The sequence below is a fragment of the Bombus huntii genome, chromosome 8 (genome assembly GCF_024542735.1).
Source record: "Bombus huntii isolate Logan2020A chromosome 8, iyBomHunt1.1, whole genome shotgun sequence".
Taxonomy (NCBI): Eukaryota; Metazoa; Arthropoda; class Insecta; order Hymenoptera; family Apidae; genus Bombus; species Bombus huntii.
In genome coordinates, this window is record NC_066245.1 from 9,123,253 (window position 1) to 9,149,664 (window position 26,412).

The 26,412-nt window shown below is 38.5% G+C and overlaps 1 protein-coding gene across 2 annotated transcripts in view; it reads left to right on the forward strand.

The window, feature by feature from the left end:
• Positions 1–26,412, forward strand: part of LOC126868316 (KN motif and ankyrin repeat domain-containing protein 2) — a 70,658-nt gene that overhangs the window by 1,286 nt on the left and 42,960 nt on the right. The window contains exon 2 of one of the 2 annotated variants that reach the window (XM_050623641.1): positions 860–1,104. The gene's annotated coding sequence lies outside the window, so the exon portion shown is untranslated. The remainder of the gene's footprint in view (positions 1–859; positions 1,105–26,412) is intronic. The other variant, XM_050623640.1, reaches the window with a different exon arrangement.

Here is a 26,412-nt window from a genome sequence, read left to right on the forward strand (position 1 = left end):
TTGCGGTGGAACCGGGCGCAGGTAAAAATACATTCGCCGTCGCTTCGTCAGAAGATTATCCCTCGTTTTCTTTGAATCGCTCTTACGAACGTATATAAGGTCGTATCGCTCTCTCGAGACGCTTCCTTTCCCGCTCTGTATTTACCTTCATCAGGGTAAATCGAGGTAGCTAGTAATAATCGTAAAACGATCGGCGTGAAAGCATCGCCGATTATTACTCGGCTGTGTGATCTCATATCGCGCTTACCAGCGATTACATAAACCCAGATGAAAACTCGTCGATGTGCTATTTGTACGGTGATTGTGCAATCTTCGCTCTGACTTCCTCTTTTGTAAAAGCAGTTCCTCTCCTCTAATAACGCGTTCCTCGCCTCTTATCAACGTACGATCAAAATACTCACGCAACTGTCTACTAAGCTATCCGTATATTCTCGTATTTCATAATTAGTAAGATATTAACGAGCGTCGTTAAATCAACGTCCGTACATCTTCTTCTTCCTACCGCGCAGTGTGTATGGGAAAAAAGCTGGTTGATTCCAACGACACAGAATGATCGAGCATCTGGCGACCGAGGCAGAAATTGCGAATGCGTCCCTGACCCTTACCTGATCGACTTCTTTTCGCCCGGTGGGGCCTACCAACCAGGGCTTCACCCCGTCCCTCCGAAGGTTCTCTTCGAAAGGAGCAACCTGCCGTTGCTGGCGTCTCTGCTGGATCTCTCTAGCATCCGCGGTCTCTCTTTCTCTCCCTCTCTTCTCTTTTTTTTTTCTTTTTTCTATTTCGAACACGCGTTTTATCCGACCTCGTCTAACGTTCGCAATACGACTATACGCGTGTCTCTCTTTGCTTGGTGCTATAGCGAGTAATGGAAGGGGCCAGAGGCCGAAGGAGAAGGAGAAGAACCAGTCGTGAACCAGAACCGTCGGTCCTCAGAATCTCCCAGTCACCTCTTCGAGTCTGTACGGGGACCAGCGCGTGGATTTGTCTCGATCGTGTACACCTCGACATTTTCCCGCTCCCGGTGCGCAACCACGATCGCGTGGATCGATCGATCCAGGATGACGACGGGGATACACGTCGAGGACGCGGACGATTGACAGGTCGGTGAGTCGATTTTCGAGCCGCGCAAAAAGCGTTCGACAAGCGCTGTCCCACTGCAAACCTTCGTGACATCGTGCCGAAAAACCGGTAACGAAATTCCGCCATGCAATTGCGTTTATCGATAGATTGCTCGATCTATGGAGAGTGATAAACGATATTTCTAACTGATTTTCTTTCATCATTCTCTTTGGGATATTTGTGATTTTTAACGATGTAGGATACACAGCTTTTACTGTGGGATGGCATTCCTTGAACGATTTGCAAGCGCCTCGTATTCCTTTTTATATATATGTACGTACATGGATAAACGAGAATTGAGGGAAATATCTACGAAAGGATATTTTGTATTATTTCTATATCTATCGATAGGATTTTAGAATTCATTCAGAAGTCACGATCCTATAAAATGAAAAGTAGAGAAACGTTGTCGTATTACAAAGAGGATTTTTTAAATTCTTCCTTACAGTTTACTATTATTTACACGATCTTTTTACGATAAAGCTTAGCTTATGGAAATAACTCGTTGGTTTCTTCAAAATTGAATTAATCCTGTACCTATGTAACGAAATCCCGAAATTTACAGAAAGCGAAGTCGATTACTTTGGATAATACGATTACTTTTATCACTTGCCGTATATACATGTACGTACGTTACACTTTATCGTTCCAACAAAATTCATAAATGAAAATTCGATCCGCGTCCCACGATTCATCGTTTTATTACAAGATCGTGGTATAGAGGTGCCAATTGCGATCTGTCAGGCGCCACGAATCAGAAGCTCGATCTCGAAATCGCGTAGGTGACTTTCTGTCTGTCGTTGATAATTAGTAAAGTAAACGATATTCGAAGGACAATGCCGCGAATCAGCGTGGGACATATTAAAATTCATCGTATAGCATCTCGTAACTCCCGTGTAGACGACATAAATTTAGTACAGAGTGAAACTGGCAATTAGTAGGTAATTAATCGATGCAAAAACAGAACAACGGAAGATAAACACGTACTAAGAGGATGTTCGATGTACGATTAATTGATTTGCCTGGTTATTGAACGTCCACTCGTTATCCATTGATCGTATTCACCAGCGATTCGAAGCACACAGGGTTCGACGATGCATTCATTAAAGCGTCTTGCACGTATAGATTGCGTCAATATATTAGTTTATTAAGAATAATTATTTCATGCGCGCCGTATACACGTTTTACGTGCCACAACAACGAAGTCAATAACCTGGGCTACGATCTCGAAGTCGTAAATTCGCGATAAAATTCTGATAGCGGTGAACTATGACGTGTCTACGTTAAATCAATAGAAAACGCAATGTTTCGTATTATACGCTGCGTCTCGTAATCATGAAACTAGTCTGAAATTTTCAGTCGTACACAGATACAGGGTATAAGATACGATACGACAAGATTTAATTAGAAGTATGTGAAGTAAAATAGACGAAATTTAGACGGTTTCATACTTATGAGACGCAGTGTACGATTAAATTGACATCGATGGAATTAATAGGACATACACGAGGATCAATTCTTTAATTTCTGACATCTAACGTTTAGAAAAATAATAATTGCTATTAATTTTAGAATGACAATCCAATGTTGTTTACAGTATTCGACTAATTTTTTAATTTAATTTTTGTTTGATTCAATTTGAAAAATTATTATATGAAGTTCTTTCTGATATAATTGTAGATCGACGCGTTTGTATACTCTCTATATAGGAAACAAGTTTTCGTATACTCTTTAGCTCGATTAGAGAACACCGATTTGTAGGAAATGATAATTTCTTTCGAATTTAAATGGTGATCCAACTCGACGCTTTTTATCGGTTGCTCAAACTACACCTACACCGCCGTCTACAATTTACATATCGCGTTCCGCTATTTCTTCGTGTTTACGAGCGATCCGATCGCTGCTTACATTCCGCACGCGCATAATCTCGTGCTCGTGGAAACAAGTGGACTTCGGTTACGTGGAAATACGTACGACGATAACACATGTTGCCTTTTGTCGCTACTGCCTGGATCAAACGTTACCGATCGCGACCTCCAGATTTTTTTCAATTCATTCTCGACGTAATATAAAGCAACACATTCGTGAAATTATTTGAAAACGAGTCAGTGGACAGGTTTATCCAGTTTGTTAAAGCGTATGTTGATAGTTTATTTATTTCTTTATTTGTTTCTCCGGACAAGCTTTTATTTGACATAAAATCTTTTCGAAACAACGCACGTGAATAAGTTCATTTCGTTTGTTAGGGTACGAGCTATCAGTTTTTTTATTTATTTTTTCAAACGTAGATTCATTTGCCGATATGCATAAAAGCGGAAAAGATTAGTTCTGTAACGATAGATATTAAATAATGGAAACAGAGAATTTTGCAAGTGACGCCCAAGACAACGCCTCCTGCGTTGCAAACTAAATGCAAAATGCAAAACATTCTAACGCGCGAATTGAATATTATACACACAGCGTTTGTTTCGTCTTTCAAATATGGTACATCCTGTCGAATAGATTAATTGCTTGAAAATATGAAATATGAAGTGCGATGGTTAATTTAGAAAAGATAGGCGCAAAATATACTGTGCTAAATAGATACGAGATTATCTGGTTGAACGACAGTCATTTGGTGAACTATCGAGGATATAAGGCCAATTAAATATTTGTTGACAATCGTATTACGTTGCATAGGGACAATTTTATTTGTATATCTAAAGAAAAGAATTGATACAATTTAATATCCTATATGACACGATGCACCGTCATAAAATAAATACTCCAACTAAAAAAGGAATCGAGAAGAGTGTTCGCACCCATGCGATCGATAGATTCGTCACGTCTCCATTCAAACGTGCCAATTCCTTAAACACACAGCGACAAATGTTCACGAATATTTTCAGAGAGATTTTACATCAGAAAGCACCCAACTGTGTATTACAATTAGAATTATAAAATGATGTTATAAATCAGAATTATAAAATGATGTTATAAATTAGAATTATGAAATGACGTTATAAATTAGAATTATAAAATGAAGTTCATTATTTTAGCCATTCGTCTTTATGAATACAATCTACAAATTGACGTGTAGCTTATATTAAAGTATACCACATCTTAGTTTATCACGACAAATATTAATTGACTATGAGTTTCGTTTTTGTTGGTTTTCTCAAGGTACTGAAAAGTGGAGCCGCCCCTTCGATTCGGTATACTTCTAGCAAAAATTCGCTTACTAGTAAATTTCCTAGCGGACCAAAGAGAAACTCGCGCGTCAAGTTGAATCTTCAACTTGTCCCGACCAAATTGTCCCGATCAATCTCAGCTATGTATAGAATGCTTTAAAGTTTTACATTCTAAATAATTTTTGTAATAAACCATTTTCGTATTTTTATCTTATAACAATTCAACTATTATTACAATTAATTATTAATTAACAATTTATTATCATGGAATATCTTTTCAAATATCTACGACGATCCTTCGCAAGTAGTCAAACAAGCGAAACCCGATTATGGGTTACGTGGCCTGACCAGAAACCTTGCTGACAGCCGAATACGGGTGTCGTGGCAGTGAACGTGTTAAACCGATTTTCTATCGCTCCAAAAATTAGCCGATATTGCCACGTTTCGACGATTACCATAGTTGCTCGACGCATCGATTATTTACGATTTCCTCGCGCTCTAGCGAATTGACACGTCGCAAAGTTCCTTTAAATCCAATGACAGATGCGATATTTACGATGCAGCCGGCAAACAGTCGGTCCTCGTCTCGTAACTTATCAAGATCCGCGGCTTTTCTGTCGATACATATAAGGATACCTGTTGGCATCGCAACAAACCCTCTCAACTATATATTGCTTCTTCTGTTCTCTTCTCTTTGCTGGCCAGTTATATCCCGAAGCGTGCACGAACCCCAAGTGCGTGCAATTAACGCTGCAAATACCAAGTTATCTCTGATAATCCTCCAACGATCACCCAAGCATCAGGCTGCCATTAACGTATATATCATACTGTATACACGTGGTTTAAGCGTCCCTCTAGCAAAGAGAGTTATTAAACCTCGTGTACAGTCGCGTACTTATTCTCTTCGTCTTGATTGAGTGCGTCGCTTTTGACATGTGCCATGGTAACGAACGGAAAACGATTCGATCTGTTACGTGACTCGTTGAAACGGGTGAAAGTTCATCGACGCCTTCCACGCTCTTCTCGATCGTCTTTGCCATAAAACGAGCTTTCTTTTCGTAAAGAAGGTTTTACGTGAGTCTAGAGTGCAGTTTTGTACGTATTTACGAATTTTAGGTAACGACGGTATTGTTCCTTTTGGCAAGTAATCGCGTTCGGAAAGTTTGGCAATTAGAGAGAAGAAATTAGTAGACATTTCTGAAGTATCCTTCGCACGCTCTTTTTATTTTATTCGCGCGTAGAATTTGTGTCGTTCAAATTACGCTTCTAGTAAAGCTGCCTATAACTGGAATTGAAGTATTCGTAATTAGAATCGGAATTATAAATAGTTTGGTGATAAGAACTAGAAGCTATACGGTCTTACATTATACATACGTATGTACATGTACATATAGTCGATTAGAGTGTAGCTAAGTATTTTTCGAAGCTTTTTCTACCCTTTATACATTCATTTATGCATAGAATTTGCATCGTGCAAATCATCTTCGTATTCAGCTAATGTATATTCAAGCTTGGAATTAGGACATTTGTAAACAGAATTGAAATTGCTTGATTCAGTATTAAAAATCAGAGTCAATTTACCTTCATGAAGATACATATTTAAACGCTCAGGTACAGATAGACTGTCTATTAATAGACACATTATTTGACGAAGGATTTTACGTTTATTCTACGCTGCTGTATATACGCAAGTGAACTTTTATATTAATTCGTGGACTCAGAGCATCGAGAGAAGAATCCTTATTCCGGTTCTTCGACGTTGTACGAACATGTGCGTCTAAAAGCATCGTTGCACATGTGCAGCCTTACGTAACTATTTGTAATACTCGTTTTGTTTGACTTGGACAAAGCAGGGTATTTAGCACATGCGCGTTCTAGTCACTTCTATGCTAATCCGTGTGCATTTTATCTGGGACGTGAATTGGCATGACGCTAACACTTTTGCTATCGAACAGTAGCTAATATATTATGCTACCAACAGTTAATACCAACGACGATATATCATACTTAATCAAAGTATGAGCCACGCACAAGTCAAACCGATCGATTTATTGATCATTCGAATTAATCGGTTTAGCTATCGAGTGACTCGTAATATATTAAAGACACGATTACCAACGAGTTAACGAGCCCACAACTAAAACTGATTAACCCTTTTCTCTGACAAATTAGAAACTAGTTATACGTATTGTAATTTCCAAAATATTATTTGGCTCGATCAATCCAACTTCTGAGTAGTTGATAATGCTAAAAACACTATCGGTAACGGGCCAACGAACTCATATCTCGAAAGATAAATTAAAACGACTAGCAAAAAAGTAACAACTTACTTGCGATCCGAGAATTTTTATTCTCGAATCTCATGCTTGTTTTAAGAAGCGAGATTTTTAATGTTTCAAAAAGAACGTACATCTAAAACGAGGAATCAAGCAGCGATTCTCTCATACTCTCTTCGAATTTATTTAAGAAATTTGTTAACGATAAAAGGACCACGTTCGAGTGTAAAATAATTAAAAAGAACCATTTCGTACGGAAGTTGTGGCAAGAAAGAAAAGCTTCGGATGTATCACCAGCAAAGGATATAATTTTGCGATATAATAACAAGGGAAGATGTAGTAAGTACGAATTATATGCAAGAACGATTAAACTGAAATGTGATCAAACCGTTTATGTGATCAAAACTCGGCGCAAAATTAATTGTACAGCGAAGTAAGGAACAAACGAAAGGGCGTTTCTCTGTTGTAATTCAAGCGAACGTATTTCGAATACAGCAAATTCTCTGTTAATTACACCGTCTGCAAGATTAAACAAATAAATTACCAGTCGAGACAGCGGGCTGCTGGCTTTGCAACCGCTTTCAAGTGTATCTCAACTTATTCATTACCTTTCATCGACCGTCCGTTCAGGCAAACGGAATCCTTATTTGGCGGAGACTTCGTTCCGAAGCTCGTTAAAGCGACCGTAGAAAGTTCATCGAAAGCAACGACGAACCGAGGCAAAGCAACGCGAAGGGATTGGCCACGTTATCGATAACTCGCCAGCAATTTTCCAGGCTGGCCCAGTGACATTTTAACTTCTTGCTGCGATCATTTTCCAGAATTCCACGTTTGCTTGTTCCCACGAATCTCATAGCTATTTCGAGATTTAACCTGTAATCGGTATAATAACGAATTCGATGGAAATTGGTATTTCTGTGTGAATAGAAAGATATCTCGACTATTCCACTACCATAGAGTGCAATGGTACTCTAGCGAGATTTTAGATATTTTTATTTATGCGACATGCGTGTAATTTGGAAGATATCCTTCGCGTTTTGTGTATTAGTATTTGTTAACGATTTTAGGGTTTGTAGCTTTTAAATACGATATGACTGAAATTTATAATAGTAGAAATTCAATGATTTTTCTCGCTATAATTTTTCGCTCGTTTAATCGGCGCCCACAGTCGAATAAGTAGATTCACAATGGACGCGAGTTTATCTAGTCGAACGTTAACTCAAATTTCGTTCCAGTAAATGAATTTACAGCGTAATGTAATCGATAGACTGTGAATATCTATACAAATACGAGCACTATACAGGGTGGTTGGTAACTGGTGGTACAAGCGGACAGGGGATGATTCTAGGCGAAAAAAGAAGTCGAAAATATAGAATAAAAAATATACAATAAAAATTTATAGAATAATAAAAAAACGTCAATCGAGACAACGATCTACAGTGAGATCCATTATAACGCGTACCGAGCGAAAATTCAGAGTCGATTTTCTCGAAAACAAAACCTCGAACGAAAAATTTTTATTCTATATTTTCGACTTCTTTTTTTGCCTAGAATCACCCCCTTTCCGCTTGTACCACCAGTTGCCAACCACCCTGTATATTTTAGATATTTTTGCATATTATGCGTCTTCTATATAAAAAAAGAATAAAATATAATGGCATAGAAATTTGTGGCTTAGTTATTGCTAGAGTAGTAAAGTAATAATATCTATGAACTTCTGAAAGTTTTCTGTAAAATCTTGCGAAAACTTGTCCACTTGACCAAACGACTACCATACTATATCGATAGGAACTAACATAAGTAGGAGATTTCTCATAGAACCGTAAGCATAAGTACGCACAAGAACGCTTCATGACATTTCGCGGAAACGAAATCGACTTTCCTCGCTGAAATCGTAAAACGATCCGATCTCCTGACTGTAGCAGTTTCATTCGATGAAAAGCGAGTTTCACGTGGCATTGTTCGTCCGTATTTGCTCGAGCCCTGCTTAACAGGGTAGTTCACTGTTTGCTGAAATGAATACGTAATTCTGCGGAATTTTCCCAAGATTCAGCAACTCGTTTCATTCGTCATCGACTTATTTGGATAACAGTTTCCTCTATCTATTATTATTATCATTATCATATTACGATCGAGGTAATTAGTTAATTAGCTATTTTTTTTATTTTTAATTATCTATAAATAATTTTACTTTACAAGTTCTTCATATTAGTACCCTCTTCACTGTCACAATTATTCTCACATCTGAGTTGTAATTACTTACTGTTCTATTTGACACGTCAATGCCTATGTTATAGCCATTTATTAATTAAATACACTTATATTTATTCATCCATTCGTGCATTGTAATTGTTGGATACAATCAACCTATATTGTCATCAAATCGTAAACGTAAAACCTAGTATGATTGTTTTATATGTATATATTAATCACGTATATTAATTATTATATATGTCGGAGAAGGAAAGACAGCGGGATTTCCCGTCCGGAATGTTGGCACAAACCCCAATACACTAGTCCAGACTTTTATCACTACCCCGCACGCCATTGTCACTTCATTAACATCGATCTCGTCTTCGGCGGTTTTATTACAGGCATTAATTATTTGTCTTACACATAGCGAGGCTATTTTGTGTAATACTACGTCGAAACCTTGTCTTGTAATTTCACGATCAATCGCGATATCATATTTTAAAATAACTATCAGCGAGGACATGACGAATTTATTTCTAATGCAAAACCACTAACGCCCGCGATGGACAAGATTCGAGACGTACCAATATTTCTCATTCCTCGCATTACGACTATATCGATCGTTCTTTTGCCAGAGAATCTCAAGACTACGGATTCTGTGATCAGTGGACACTTGGCTGCCAAAAATCGAGGTAAAATGGAAACGACTCACCCGGATGACTTGATCCACCAGTTGATGCTTCCACTATGTGGAAATCGATTGGACGCTCGTTATTGAAATTATATTCAGGGCACTGCTTTCTGAGGATTTTTCTCCGTAATCAAATTGAAAGCTGCGCATCATGCAGCGGAATCGGTCGTAAGCTCTTGCGGTGTTATAACCGGCACTGATCCCACTTCTGATGTCGGAGTCAGGTTGGCATTTTGGGGCGTTCTATGAACCTTCGCTTACTTTACCGTCGCGGATGTGGCTAGTATTTATCAGTACGAATATGGGCACTACAAGAGGCTATGAGTAACGGCAATAGAATGTTCGAGATGATGGTGACAACGAATCCAGGTTCGATAACGAATCCACGATCCACGGGATGAGCGTAACTCACTCGGCAGTTCGCCCAACGACTAACTAACTAAAAACTCTAACTTTCACTCTAACTCCGTCGATCCAAAAGAGGCTGCCCTTATATACTCCTGTCCCCGCTTCTCGGGTTAATCTTTGTTTTAAGGAGAGCCATATAATCGTTTCATACCTCTGTCAGGTACATGTCCCTACCGTGACCGTGACTACGTCCGGTGACCTGCCACGTCACTTCGAGCCCGAACTCATCGTCATAAAGTCAGATTAGAACATTAAGACTATTTCTTATTTTTATTACTTAAGGACGGCTATAGTAAAAGTCTGGACTAGTGTATTGGGGTTTGTCCCAACATTCCGGACGGGAAATCCCGCTGTCTTTTCTTCTTCGACATATATAATAATCAATATGAATATATAATATTATGTGTCTATCAAGTTTATTCCACTATGTTCTTACAAGCTTATTCGATTGGTATAGTTTTGCAGACACGCCTAACGACCTTGACATTATTTCCTCAGTCAGCAGTAGGAATAAGTACGATGTTAATAATCGTCAGGCAGGCTGGCGCGGCAGCGTTGCGCTTTTGATAGCTATGAGAATAACTCGTGGTATACGGTGCGTATAACGTCGTCATCGAGCAAACGTAATCGCCTTGAAATACGCTCCGCGAATATATAATCCGCTTGCGGCTACATCGTTATTCGCGAGATGCGCGTTCATTCTTAATTAACCGAACGTTACGTTTGCCGCTCGATTGCAGCCAGATGCCAACAGTGACGCTGTTCGATCGAAACAAACGAGGAATTCTTTTATCTTCTACACGAGTTACGTGAGATTCATTGAATAAAATTATAGGTAGCCTTAAGATAAAATTTCACACTATGGGTACTTGTCGTTAGCTTCTTTGAAGTAGCGCGTTTTATATCTTCGATGGAGTAGAGTTTAGCGTGCAAAACGATTGAAAAAATGCGACACAACGCGTTTGTGGAAAAATGACAAAAAGAGACAATACATTTTGGAATATGTTGCGATAAATCGTCGTTTCTTCTTTTGGTGAGATTAATTTTAATAAACCAAAAATGATGAAAAAGAATTTGTCGCAACGTGTTTTTGAGAAGGTTAAAAAATGAACCTATATTTTTTTAAATGTCTGGAATTAAACAGAACTGTACAAAGTATAAAAAAGGAAATTAGGCAGAAATTCGCAGGGAAAGAATTAAAAATTTAATATTTCGCGAATTTGATTGAATATTAAATTTCATTCCATCTCTTTCACATTGCCTCTGGGTTTATTAAAAGAGAAACACGAATCGCGTTTCATGTACAATTTGCAGATTGCGATGGTTTATTAGTATACCGAGGTAAAATTAAGCAAACATATTCTCATATAATTTGAACGATAAGTGAAAAGGATATCTACACAGACGTTGCTTATTTGACTCGATAAAGAATTTTCTATATGCGAATTTTAAATCATTTCTTTTCTTATTTAACTCATTCGGCGGTTATTTGTAATTAATTTCTCTGTAGGGAACGTGAAATCGTGAATAAATATTCTAGACGTTTTATTTATTTATGTTTAACAAACAGTCCAACAAATGACAATGAATTTTACAACACGCGTATTTATATATTTACTAAAATTGTCACTTCGTAGAATGTGCAAAATAATATCTTTAAATAACGTCGGTTCAGAGTGAAATACCTTACGGTTACGGAAATGAACGTTTCGAAATGATCCGGAAAAAGAACAAATTTCTCCTGTCGTATTACCTCATGCCACAGCATCCTCGGAGAAAATGTAAACTTTTATTTCGCAAAGTAGTCGCAAGACATGCGACTGCTTTTACTTGTATCATCGGAAAACTGTCGGATGCGTTTCTCGTGTTCGTTTTGCTTAACAAAGAAAAAAAGCGGATTGATGTGTGTACTCTACGCTGCAAAACCTAAAACTGTAAAGTTATCTCGTCGATGTAGCGTCGATAGAATTGCATCGCCGAAACGTTAAATCAATAATCCATTTATCAAAACTTCGTTCTCTCTAATCTTCGAAAACTTATTTCTCGAAAATTTTTAGTACAAAAAGCTTGAAAACCTTCGAATCGAATTAAACGTTGCCTTGTCCTACTTTACGGAAATTTGACCAACAATAATACGTGTTTCCATGATTTTCCCTGATATTTTATTCCAGAATCATTCGTTAGAATCATTTTTTCCTGTGGAATATTCAACGAACTTTCTGATGTTTTAACGTTGCCAGGTTAGTACGCGTTGTGTGAAAACAAGAACAGAGTTGAAAGTAGGAAAATCGTTGAATCTATGAAGAGAATTAACTATAGAGCCGTGGTAGATAATAAATCAGACGAAATAAATTATAGTTCGCTTAGTTGGCTCTTTAGGTCGAGTTTTTGTCCTCGTCGAGCTGGTAATTATTCGAACGACCGATAATCGTGCCCGGTCAGCATGTTGTTGCACTGCCGGTATGCGATCTTTTCATTAAATTAGCAACACTCGTGAGCGCGTGCCGCGTTACGAACTAGCCTGTGGCTCTTCCGCTGCGAAGATTAAACCGGATATAACGAAAAAAAGGAAATAATGGTAATTACGTATCGAAAAATTATATATCCGAATAATTATATGAAAAAGAGAAGATACAGAGCCAAAGCTGTTCGATACTTTGCTATGTAACACGCGTTTGTGAACAATTCACGAGTTTCTTTAAATTTGTACTTCTTTCTAGCGCAATATCGAGTTTTAGTTTCACAATACATCGTGACGAAATTTATTTTTGTAATACGGTATTCTGTACTTTACCTTTGTCCGAGAGTTTAACGCGCTACTTTGGTCGATACGACAAACGGAAGCAAAGTAAAAATGTGAACAGCGTTCATTGCCTAAAATATACAGGGTGGTTGGTAACTGGTGGTACGAGCGGAAAGGGGGTGATTCTACGTGAAAAAAGAAGTCGAAAATATAGAATAAAAATTTTTTTTTAATTTTTCCATCGAGACAACGATCCACAGTGAGATCCGTTATAACGCGTACCGAGCGAAAGTTCATAGTCGATTTTCTCGAAAACAAAGTCTCAAAGAAAAAATTTTTATTCTATATTTTCGACCTCTTTTTTCACCTAGAATCACCCCCTTTCCGCTTGTACCACCAGCTAACAACCACCCTGTAGAATATAAAATACGATTGAATATTAAATGATCTATCATCTCTTACATCTACCTATGTACGTCTCAACGATACCAGTTGAAGAAAAAGAACTGCTTTCTCGATATTTACCTAACACAGATATTCGATTGCATAACTTCGGATTCTGAATGAAATTCTTTCTCCGAGCTAATTAGCAACCCACCAAATACAATACAGAGGAATTTCATTCTATCAACGCTGGAGAAGTAATCCGTACAAATATTTCGTAACTGTAAAGAAATAATTTCATACGAAAAATGTCACATCGCAGCGTAAATACAATTAAATTTAGTAATATCCTGCGCGATCGTTTGAAACGTGAAATCCGAGAACGTGGAAATTAGTCTGACCTACGCGACGACGAAATAGCCTGAAAAAAAGAAAAAAAAGGAAAACGTGCCTCACGACACGAAGGTACGTCATTATTAGTCATTATGTAAGACGACAATGACAGTGACGCAAGGAGCGTCAATATAAATTCGATTATCTTATCTTAGGAAATATAGGAAGAGTATACAACGATGATGAGTTCAGTGTGAAGTGTGAATAAGTCGAGTTTACCTGGGTTAAGATAGCTTTTATCGCCAGATGGCTATAACTATTTATACGCAGAGACGAGACTCGTTTATTAACATAAACATTCGCCAAGCATGACTAGCTAAGTTAAAACGCGAAACAGCGAGATGCTCGCGAGAGAAACTTGCATAAATCGTCGATCGTCCGTGCATTGTGTATAACGTAGACGACCGTAATTTATTTTGCGTGTTGGATCGGCGATCGATGGATCCAGTATGGTGCGAGTCACCGAGTCATCATTAATATTGGTTTTTACTCGATTTTATCGATCAAGTTTTTTTTTTTTTTATTTAATATTTCACATTCACAATTTGTCGAATTTGGACATTTGGTAGAATTTTTTAGCTGTTTGATTATCACGTGGGTGGCCACCCCCAGCGGGGTACCATCTTCGTGTTTGTTAAGTTATATGCTTTATGAATTAATATTGGTGAAATCAAAAGATTGATGTCGAGGAAGTAGGCGAACTTTAGATCGATCTTCTTTAGTGATCAAATATAATAAATTAAAATCAAATGTAATTAAAGTTCTGAAAAGTTTCAAGATCAATGTTATCGTAGATTTAATCCTTTCTGCGCGATTTCCTAAACGACAAAGGTATTTTTAATACAATTTCATAGAAATAAATAAAAAGAAATGTTGAAAAATATCGCTCCATCCGGCGAACTTAAACTCATCGACACGATAACGCATCTGAAATTGCAGCGTTTGTCGTACCCTGTAAATTGCAACAATGACGATAGCACGGATGGTTAAACAAAAAAAAATAATACGATTCAGACACGATAGATATTGGAAATTGGAAAATGATTATTGACGGACCAGAGGTTCACGAAATTTCTCTTGGCATTAAAAATTAACTTCAATCGCGATTCAATGATTTTACTCGTTAATTTTTTGACGCGCGCTCGGCCATACCAGTGTTTTAAATCAGCGTTCTGAAAAGTAATCGAATAACTCGAACTTGGCTGATATTTAGCTTCGTTAGAATAGAATTTATATATCTTTCGATGGAAAAAATTAAAACAGTACGTCACAGCGTGTTTGGCAAATAGGAAAGAAATAATAAAGAAGACTTGGTATCTAGAAGCTTTATTTCGATTATTTTCTGCACAGTTAGAGCCATGTTTTTATCTTTCGAAAATTTACAGCATATATTAGGTCATCCCATAAGTTCGTGCCGACTTTTGCGTATACATTTCATGTGTCGATCTCTAAACATACGGCGATAAGGGACCAATACACTTGAGCTTAGCTGATCGAGAACAGGCTAGAGCAGATTTTCGTGGGTATAAGATCGTAATATAGCGAACACAGTGACTTCTAACAGTAAAAAATCATGAGCGAAATGCGTATCCATTTTCGACATCTCGTGTTGTATGAATTTCGGAAAGGAAGTTCTGTAACAATTGCCACGAAAAACATATGTGCTGTTACGGAGAAAATGCGCTTTCATCTCGCACCTGTAGGAAATGGTTCCGACGTTTTAGAGCTGGGAATTTCTGTTTAGAAGACGGGGAACGCTCCGGGCGTCCTCCTCAGACAGACGAAGATAAAACTCGGGATCTTGTTGAAAAATCACGAAGTTTGACAGTTCAAGAGATAGCAAATGTTCTGAAAATACCTAAGACAACGATTCATAGGTGTTTAAAAAAAATAACATATATATACCCGCTCGAAAAACGGCACGAACTTATGGCATGACCTAATATTTTTCGAATATATTACATCATCTTCGGAATGAAATACCTCGAGGCTAAAAAAAGAAAAAAAATTTCTAGGATTTCCTTCCTCATTTTTGTGTATTGTGATCATCCGTGAAATTGCGGTAAAAAAATCGGTAAAATTAGATTCGACGAAATATACCATCCGTTCGGATGAATTTCGGAATGTAATTATAACGGAACATATCAATCTCGTTCTCTTATTACTTTAAAATCACCTGATTTTATATTCAGTTGATTTAAAATTCAGATTCGTACAGTTCATCAAATACACCGAGAACATTTCGAAAAACCGGCTGAATTTTAAATGGATTGATAAAACTCGCCGACTTGAAATTCCCACGCAACGTATGAAACGCATTAATTCAAAAAGTATAGTACGATGCTCGATATGTACGCTGAAAAACTAACCGTTTCTTTTAGCTGAATCCGAATCTGACCTCGGCTGAATCCGAGAGGTTTCCTTGTTCAATCACAGAAATATAAATCACCGTTTTAATTGGAGAACCGTTTCTTCCCGACACAATGCAACTCCGAGCGCATTCAACAAGCTGAATGCACCTTTTAACACCAGCTTTGTTATTGTAATTTAGGAACCTGATGCCTGATAAACGAAATATAAAGGAGAATATGTCAAGGAAAAAGAAAATATCTATTATCCTATAACGATGCCAGGCGAAGTGATCCAACTATAGGGTCTTTGAATTTTTACATCGCAATCTCATTTTTGTTCCGACAGTCGGAAAGACTTGGAATATTTTATGAGAAACTGTAGCATGAAATTGAAATTGAAGTTGAAATTTTCTCGTATTTTTTTCACACTTGAACAACTTTTTAACGATAAAAGTATTCCGGCAACCAAAGAACGAAAGAGGATTGAATTAATACAGAGCGTAATATTTGAAAGGGTATTCCTCGAACTCTCATTTGTCTTATTCGTGCAAGCTTGTGATTTTCTACTTTTAAAGTCTCTGTAAAACTACTATTATTTTCATAATAAACGTGTTATTACAGAGACACGCGAAATACCCGGTGCATAACGTTGCATGCACGACGTTACATCGTGAAATATTTCGTTCGTAGATACGAACGATAGAACGAGCTCCATTTCCTCTCCGATCACTGTCAAAGATAACATAAATCACCTAGATAAATCAATTAGAAGAACTTTGAATGTCCGCTCGTTTAAAACGAGTACAATCCACGCTGGACTCGTGCATGTCAAACGCAAGACGCATGGAGCATTCTGGCTGCGCTTTTTAATGCCTCGTTCGGTATAACAACCAGGAAACAATCCCATATTCCGGTCTTGGGACGTATTCATGATCGCCCGTGGCAATGAAAAACGCGCAAAAACTCAAGCGGGAATAACCGCGATGCTTGGCTGAAGCGAATAGAAAAGGGCATAAGAGATAACGACGCGTAACAAGAACGTTAAAGTTGCGAGAAGAGGTGGGCAACGAGCAAAGGTAAAAAGAATGGGAAAAACATCGGATCGTTAAGGTCGAGGATAAAGAAATTCGTAGAAAAGGGAGAGTACTGGGGGGAAAAAAGCGAGACTTTTTTTCTAGACAAGGAAGAAAAAAGAGTAAACGTTACAACGTAAAAATGTTTTAAGCACGTATTTCGAGCGAGGTGAATGTAAATCGGGAGGCATCCTAAGTCGCGATGCGTGCGCTATGAATAAATAATAACAGTGATAACGATATAGAAAGACGAATAAACGTAGACAGAAGAATTCCATTCGGATTTTTTCGATATTTCAATATTTTGTGATAATTGGCAATCGACAAAAGGTTTCCAGATTTGTATAGGTAAAGAGGACAGAGAAGGACAATCGCGTAGATAGTAGGAAAGGGTAGAGAAGAGAGGATGGAGAGGAAAAGAGAATAGAGTAGCACGAAAGGGAAACAAATAGAATTAATACTACGTTGTGTGTTTGTAAAATCGAAGTTACAGACGAAAGGACCGGATAACGGGGAAAAATACAGATGGGCGAGAGAAAGAATGGAAGAAGCAAATTAAATGAGCTATATGTTTCACGTTTGTAAAATTGGAGATAAAGAAAGGAAAATAAATAGTAGAAAAGGAAGAGAACGAGGGAAAAAGAACGGAGAACGGAGAACACGAGAGAAAATAAAGTTAATCGTATGCGTTTGCCACATACAGAGATCCGCGGGGGAGATCTGGCTTCGAAGAAGCTCGAACACGTTTCGTGTTCGGAACACGAATGCCAATATAGTTTCGAGCGAAGGTTTACCGCCGTGGTCGTTGGTACTCGTCACCTTGAGCCGGCGATTTAGGCACGTTCACAGAAAATACGCGTGTCATTCGGAATTCCTTGGTTCGCGACCGAGAAAATCGTCTTCAAGGATCACCATTACGCGTGCTCCTCGTGTCAACGTTATTTATACCGTCGTTACGCCTCGATTTTCATTCCGTGCTTCCTTCGATCTTTCCTTTGCTTCAGCACGCGCGTATCGTATACGCGCTGAAGCTGCATCCTCGCCGAAGCAAAAACGAGCAACCTTTTGTGGATGTTCTATCGTTTGTTGAAAAAGTTGTTAGTTATTGTTCGATGCTTGTTCGCGTTTCTTCGGGTTCTTAGCGCTATATACAAAAGTAACAAAAGGTAATGCTCGTTGTCTGTTTCCGTTCGAAGCGGCAAAGATCAAAGGAACGTAAAGAACACAGCGATAGAAACGAGTAAGCCTCTCGGTAGTCAAACCGATCAGCGAACGTAAAAGCTGCTACATATAAGCTGTATGGAAAAACGACAAATTTTCTTTGGAATCGACTATTACTTACGCGGTCTCCTTATGAGAAATATATTTATGAAAATAAGATGTCTTTTTTCAGATGTTCAATACGAATTACCTAGCTGGATAACGTGAAATTGATAACTTTGTAAAAGGTGGATTTAATCAATTTGCTCTGTAACATATACTTACAGCTTCTCTCCTTTTCTGTGCTCTTCGTTCATTCGATACCGTTTACAGTATACGGCAACAGTAAGAAACGAAAAATACCTCGTTGTTGCTTCAACAAGGACGTAGCTTAACCATCATCGTCTCGATATAGTATACTCCGGTATTCCATGGTGTTTCGATTCTCCCATTCGAGAAAACAGGCCGACGATTTCCCATGAACGACCTCGAAATAAAAACAGCAAAGATACGCAGCTGGCCTGACGATGAAATTATATTTGAACGACGATATGCTCCTCTTACTTTCCAGATTGTCACGAACGATCTAATGGAATCTGCAAACGACCAAAATGGCGTATATGGAGAACGTTGTTCGCGCGAAATGTTCCCGATTGCCGGTCTTTAAAGCTCTTTTAAAGGAATATGCCTGTATGATCGCGAACCGGGTCGTGCGTTATTCATGTCACACACGCGTGTGCGTAATGTGCATGGGCGAACGAGAAAGGCTGATAGGTGAGCCCACGTGGGTTCTCTTATGTTCCTTTTCATGTACCGGGTGGAACCAAGTGTTCCAACCTCTAGCGATCGTAAAATCGATGCCTTCGAGATGTTTAGATTGGAGACCATAACCTTGAACTGACGTTTTCTCGTAAAGAAAAGGAAAGAACGAGACCGTGTTCGTCCTTCGAGGCTTTATAATTTGAACATGGTTGACACGGTGGAACGGACAAAGAATATTTCGATCTTTTAACCTCGATTAGTCGGTATCGCATAAATAATTCAACTTTCTCGATACTTCGAACTTGAACTTGCTGATTTTGATCATTCGATTCTATGGTACGTGTATCGGTATATTATATATCGATAGGATGAGATTAAATCTCATTGGTTATATATAGATCTCTATCGTCTATCGTGGATTATTGAATTTCAGAAATTAGTAGGTTAAAAATGCGAGATTATAATCTCGTGATTTCTCAACTTCCACTTTCTAATTTTGATTAATTACTTTCGTGAATTTCATCGACGTGATACACGTCGAAAGGAAGAAACGAAACTTGCCGAGTCCATTAAAGTTCAATTCTTTTCACCTCGACTATCTAGTTTTACGATTCAATAGGTTGTAAAATAACGATTAAACTTTCTTGTTCCTTAAACGTCAACTTTCTACCATCTATTATCCAATTCGACCCACGAACGTACCAGCACCACACACTAAAGACAAGAAATTAAAACGGCGCTTATATCGAACTTAAGAAATTAAATCTCTGAGAAGACTTAAGAAATAATACTCTGAAGGTAAAAGTTTGAACCTCTTTGATTCCCCGAAACTACAGTCTTCTCTAACTACTCTATTTTTCCAAACGAACGCATCTCCGCGATTCGTTTGTCAAAAGCAAGAAACCGATCTTCCGCGACGACCGAAACTTGTCATCGCCTCCACTCTACGTTCACAGCCTCCGAATAAATTCTCGATCTTCGGACTCGACAAAAAAGCAAACTTGGTCAAAAGGATTTTTCCGAACCACTCTTCAATTCCTTTCCTACTATCCAACTTCCGGTCTAGATTACCAGCGAGTCGTTTCTCCGACTGCTGCGATTCTATCGATCGACGAAGGACGCAGCTGAGAATGGCTTCTGATATCGACAGCGTGGAAATTTACGTGACTCGAGGACGATGGTGATTAAGCGAGAGCGGATCCCTTTGGTTGCCGCTTTCCAGCCAAGGACAGAGACGCGTGTCCTCGTCGTATCCTGGTCCGTGTTCGTTACGTCAGGTGTACGAATGTTTCCAGGCACCCCTTACATTCGATCACCCACACTGTGCACGCGATCGCGTACGAGAAGACAACACAACGTCGTGCGTACGCCTACGCGGCTTACGCCTTCGCGGCTCGTTGCATCAGGCCCCAGTGTTACAGGCCCAATAAAGGAGCACTCACACGCGCGCAGAGCGGGTAAAACGAGCCGCGATAAAGGAGAAAATAAAGGAACGACAAGAGGAGAGAAACTCGCGGCATAATTAATTCACGCGAGCTGAAACGAGCTGTGGAGGACGCCGTGAAGAGAAATTCCCTCTTGGATTGCGCAAAACTGACCCTTTGCTTCGTTCCTAACTCTACGATCGTCCTTTCGACGCGTCTATTAATTAATTGTTGCTCGAACGAATTACGATTGAATAGGTTTATGCTGTTTCTGGACGTTCACGTGTAAAATACTATTTGGTTTCTTCTTGTCCTATAACTGCCGGAACCAGCGTAGAATATTTAATTATACAGAAAATTCAACTTTGCATGGAATCGATTTTATAAATCCAATTGAACATAATTGCATAATATAATTACGTTTGTCGTGTTACAGCTTTAAGGTAGCTTTACAGCTAAGATCCAGCGTAGATTGGATTGATCTATATAGTCGTTATAGTTTACATGTATAGTAATTAAATATATATATGTAGTATCGGGGAGAAGGGCCCAAGAAACGTCGAGCTAACTACAGACAATGTCGCGAGAACCGAGGCGTTGTCGGCTCCATCAATGCATTACCGGGTCCTTCAGGTAAATAGCTTTGCCGAAAAGACCTACGTGACCCTGGCTACGAGCGTCTGTAGAACACGTGTGCGGTGGGCCCAGCAAAAGACAATAGAGTGCTAAAACGGCCAGAGAGTCAGTCGAGGAGCAGAGTGTGAGTCGAGAAGCAGAGTGCGAGTCGAGCGGACACGGAGTGTGAGTTGGCGTGCGAAGATATCGTAGTCTGTCCTTTTGTTATCGAATATCACTCATTAAAATACCTTAAACTTTAAACTCTACCATCATCACTTGTCCATACTCTAAGAATCCACCAGTTACTACATATATGTACAGAGGAATTCACGTAATTGGAACAAGCCGTATCTGTTTCCGACTGCAATTAGAAAAAATGTCGGAAGATGATGAATGGTCCGCGAGTGCAATCATGCACATGCATTTTAGTGCAATCATGCAAGTTGCACCATTTTTCTCAGTGGAAGCGTGTAATTTGTTGCATAGGTAAAATCCTCTCGTCATTCTGTGTAAAAATGACGTTAGGTAATGTGCAACATAAAAATGATTAATTCGGGTGATGTGTATTTTGAATAAATTTCTTCGTTAATAGAGAAGCTGGTAAACTCCGTTACATACTTTGTACATATCGGAGATGAAAGGACATATCGGGGCTTCCCTTTTGGAATGTTGCAAGAACCCCCAATACCCTAGTCCAGATTTTTACTATAGCTACACTTAAGTAATAAAACTAAGAAATAGTTTTAATGTTCCAATCCGATTTTACGACGATGGGCTTGGGCTCGAAGTGACATAACGGGTCACTGAACGTAGCCACGATCGCGGGAGGGACGTGCACCTGACAGAGATATGGAATAATTATATAGCTCTCCTTAAAAACAAAGACAGGTAGGGAGAAGAATATATAAGGGCAGTTCCACTTGGACTGCAGGTGAGTTCATTCAGATAAATTTTACTCGTACGTGGAGTCATACGTGTATCACGTCGCATTCGTCATCCCGTTGGCCGTGGATTCGTTATCGAACCTGAATTCGTTGTCGTCGACATCTCGCCGCTGTTACTCACAGCCTCTTGTAGTGACCACACTTGTACCAATAAATATCAGCTATAACCGCGATGGTAAATTCGAGCGTAAATGGTAAATTCGAACCCGACATATAGATTATATACAATTTCTAAGAAAGTTTCCGAAGAAACGAATAAGAAGGATTCACGTACGCGAGAATCGATAGCGGCAGCGTTAGAAATCGATTTTATTAATTTACGTAACAATGTTGTGAAAGTGAAATGTTACTTATTATGAACGATGCGATAGAAAGTATAATGATCTAAGAGAATAGTCTGCCGATCGACCGTAATATGCCGGACTTTATGCTGCAAGGCAAGGAGCAAGAGAATGACTAGTCGATGGACGAGATTAATGCGCGTTTCTAATTTCTCGAACTAGTAGTTAATCATAGCAGCCACTCGCCGCTTGCTATATCACTCAGAATGAAATATAACGTATCTTAAGAATCACTTCTCCGCGTTGATGTATTATCGATAATCGTCGCAAAAGAATTGTACGTACCTCGTGACTAAATTAACGCAGGTCGAGCTGTTATGAGGTTAATTAAATCTACTCGTTGCGGCAACGTTAAAGCGTCGATTGTAAATTGATGTTTGCGCATGGGTGTAGGGTCGAGCAGCTTCGACGACAGCCAGGTTCGAGAGCCGTTCGATACACAAAGTTTCCTATCAGAGTCGAACAAGCGCAACCAATTTGCTTCGAACATGTGCTCGTTACCAATTGCTTCTTAAGTTTCGTCGTTGTAGTCGATAACAGCTCGGCTAATGATACCTTTGCGAATATTAGAGAAAGTGAGATATGATAGATTTTTATATTATATTTTATATATTGATATAACAGAAGAATTTCTGAAACGGAGGATGAAAGACACGAGTAAATAGAATTTAAGTAAAATTATAGACAGAGTCTAGCTAATTTTTGTCGTTGCAGTCGATCAAAGAACGCTAATGCCACTCTTTACGTTGTACGATTTCTGCTTAACAAATTATAAAGTACAAGTCTGTTGTTTAGTTCGTTCCTTCCTAATCGTTACGACTTCGTAACTGTGTTTTTCTTATCCTCCGTTATTTAACGACCAGTTCCATAGTGTCTGTACTACGCGATTAAGCGATCGCTCGAATTAGAAGCTGTTCATCGCATCTGTTAATTTCTCGAAACTGATTTCACGTATTCAATAATATGCATGGTTTAATCAAGTTCTGTGTAATCACATATTATTACCTGTACAGTGTTAACTATGGTCGATGTCGGAAAAATCATTGAGAATTACTCTGCTTGATATAATATTGAAATCTGATTATATAATTCTCTCAACATCGAAAATGATCCACGATGGCTGAATAAATTATATCCTGCCTCTGTTTACCTTATTAATTCCCGGATAAAGTTACTTCGTTAATTAATTGCTACATATGTATGTTACAGCAACAATTGAAATCGTATCTCATTAACAATTTTAAATTACACGTCAGTTGCTACCTTCGAATTATCAATTCAGATTTGTAACGTGGAGAGGATACTCTTTCGTTTCAAACACTCAGACATCGATTGATATCGTTTTCACCGAATTTCTTTAATCCATTAAAACAAGATAAATTTCAACGGCTAGAAAATGTTCAACAACGCGAATGACGCAGATAATATTACCATATAATCGATTCGTTAGTTCGATTAATCTCTTGCAATTTTGCGATCTTACGGTGTAGAATATTTCCATCTATCGTGACTCTGAAGGCAAAATTCAACAGCGGTCAACGTGTTAACAGCGTTTCTTATCGAGATGAACAAAGATCACGAGTCGTAGGCGCGATCGAGGATCCCGTATTCCAAGTCCAACCGGCCGGAAGTCGTTCATTTGCCCGACGATATCTATGCAAAACAAAGTCAAGCCCGAGGAGCTCTCGCGGTTCTCCGGCTCGTGCTATTCGATTTCTTCGTTGGATAGTAAATGGTAGCTAGGAAACGATATTTGATGCCGACGCAATTGTACTCGCTACGTTGTTTTGCTCATCGATCCGCGGCACGGCACTTCGATAATTGCATCTAGTCATTTTTCACAAGTTCCACCTATACGCGTCGCCTTCTTCCATAGCGCGTAATGCATAATTCGATACGAAACGCTCTTCTAACCTTCGTATAATATTTCCTCGTTAAAACTTCGATCTTCGATCATTAAGCAGACGTTGGTAAATCGTCGGAGAGCGAGTAATTTTGAACTTTGTATCGTTTCCAAGTTATTGCGTGGAACGCGTATTGGATGCTCGTAATCTTGTAAATATCGACAGATTTTTAACAAAGGTATCTGTCGTAAACACGCAATTGCGGTATTATTATACTTTTAAACGTTTGGTCACTTAGAACCTTTGACTCATCCGACATTTTTTGTATACTATCTCCTCTCCTATTACAACGTCGTTCGTTTCATTATCATACTTGCCGCCGTTACGCAAGAGAATTTGTTGCTAACTTGTAACTAGCGGCATGCAAAATTTCGCTGTTCGTAGAATTTCATAATATCGGATTCTCACGTGTAATTTGCAAAAGCTATTCGTAAAACTCCGTTTGTTCAATCATCGAACTCGTTACTGTCGTAATGTATAATATGTCGTGTGTATATAAGATTTTATTAACGTTCGTAACTCGTAACTACTAACGTGTACAATTTCATTAATAATATCGGTTTGGTTATGCGAAAGAATGCCAGGTATCTAACGCGCGAAGGGAACAAGAAAATATTCGTTCTCGGAATAGTCGTGTCTTTTATCTCACATTTGCATGATAAAAGTAAGATAGAAACGAGGACAAATTGCTGCGCTAGAAACAGGATTGACATTGCGGCGCTTACTCGATAGCAGTCTGATGACGGGAATGTTTTCGGTTAAAAATATGACCGGCTGTGTTACCTATAATTAAACGCGGTCGATAGGCTGAGAAGTCAATCTAATTTCTTCCAACGCGAAAATAAATCCGTGCGCGCTTGACAGCTTGGTTAAATTTACACGCTGGTTTATTTATCGGATTTACTGCTATTATTTCACGGCAAATAGCGAAACCAGATTTATGATAATTAAACAGGAATACAAGTAACCTTAATATAATTTCCATTGAAGACAAAATATATCATGATCATAAATAAACGTACACACACGAATAAATGCACGTTACGTCAGAATCGATGCGCGTTCGAGAAAAATTCCTAATCGATGCATAATCGTTGAGGAAAAGTGTCGAAGAGGTGTAGAAAAAGGCAGATAGCTGGAATAAAGGGGAAAGTTAGAGAGATATTTGAAGGGGAAGAAAGTGCAGTTTCGTGAAATGCAAAAGCGAAACTATGTACATAGCTGTGCGATGTAATATACATTAACAAATTTTTTAAGCATCTGTTTATTCTAATTTCTATGAAACGTTAAAATATTCCGTACGTAAATGCCGGAGACGTAATTTTATGATTTTTCCATTGAGAAAACAGTCATTTTCTATCCAAAGTGAGGCCGCAAATATTTACGTATGCATGGAAAGTATAAAGTTGCGTAACTATGCGAAGTATCCAAAGTATAGTCGCAAGATACTCGTTCTAATATTTAGTGAATGAAACAACTCTCTTAAATATCGTGTCTTTATCTTTTTCTACGAAAATACAAATTTGCATAAATATCTGCGATCTTATCGCTCGCAGGGATCGAAGGATGTTGTCAAACGATCCATGGAACAACCATTTATCGCGATGATCTTTTAGATCGCGATCAATGGCAGCTTAATTTCATCTCCATCGATGCGATTCGCGAGGCGGATATAATTTCTATCAATATCCTATTACCGAGCTATGCAAGAAATAGAGAGATCAATTTCATGCTCAACTAAATCGCGATTATCAGCGTGTCGTGTATCGAGAAATCCTCGAATCCGTGTGCATTTCATCGTGTCAAAGTGATGAATGGATTGCTCGTGTGTGTGTATTTTAATTAAACGTTGTCAGACCGATGAAAAGGTAAATTTCGCAGAATCCACGTACGTTCCATCCAGCTGCTGAAGCCTGATATTTTACATGTGCTATTTTATACTTTATAAGAGAATACAATCGATGAAAATAAATGTGCAACTCTCGATAGACAGACCAGGTCATCCCACGCGAGAGATAACATTTACAGAGGCAATGAATTAACTTAACTCGTTTGCTGCGAGAAACAGTTCAAATATAATTAAAGGAAATTCTTAAACTCGATAAAATACGATAAAATCTTTATTATTATCATAATCTGCTGTTTTCACATCTCGTTAATTTCATTTGCAATTCTTTCGATCAATTTACCTAGCTGAATTCTACTTTTTAAATATCGTGGTCGCGGTAGAGAATTCCAAGGATTTGTACAATATCTTTCTTTATTCCTATTATTTCATCTTCCACGATAGAAGCTAGCTTTTGTCAAATTATGGAAATTTGATTTATATTGCCAAGCTTCCATAAAATATTCATTATCCAAATAGATTTTCTTATGCTTTAAAAAGCTGGCGAAGTTTGGTACTTTCGCTATGTAGAT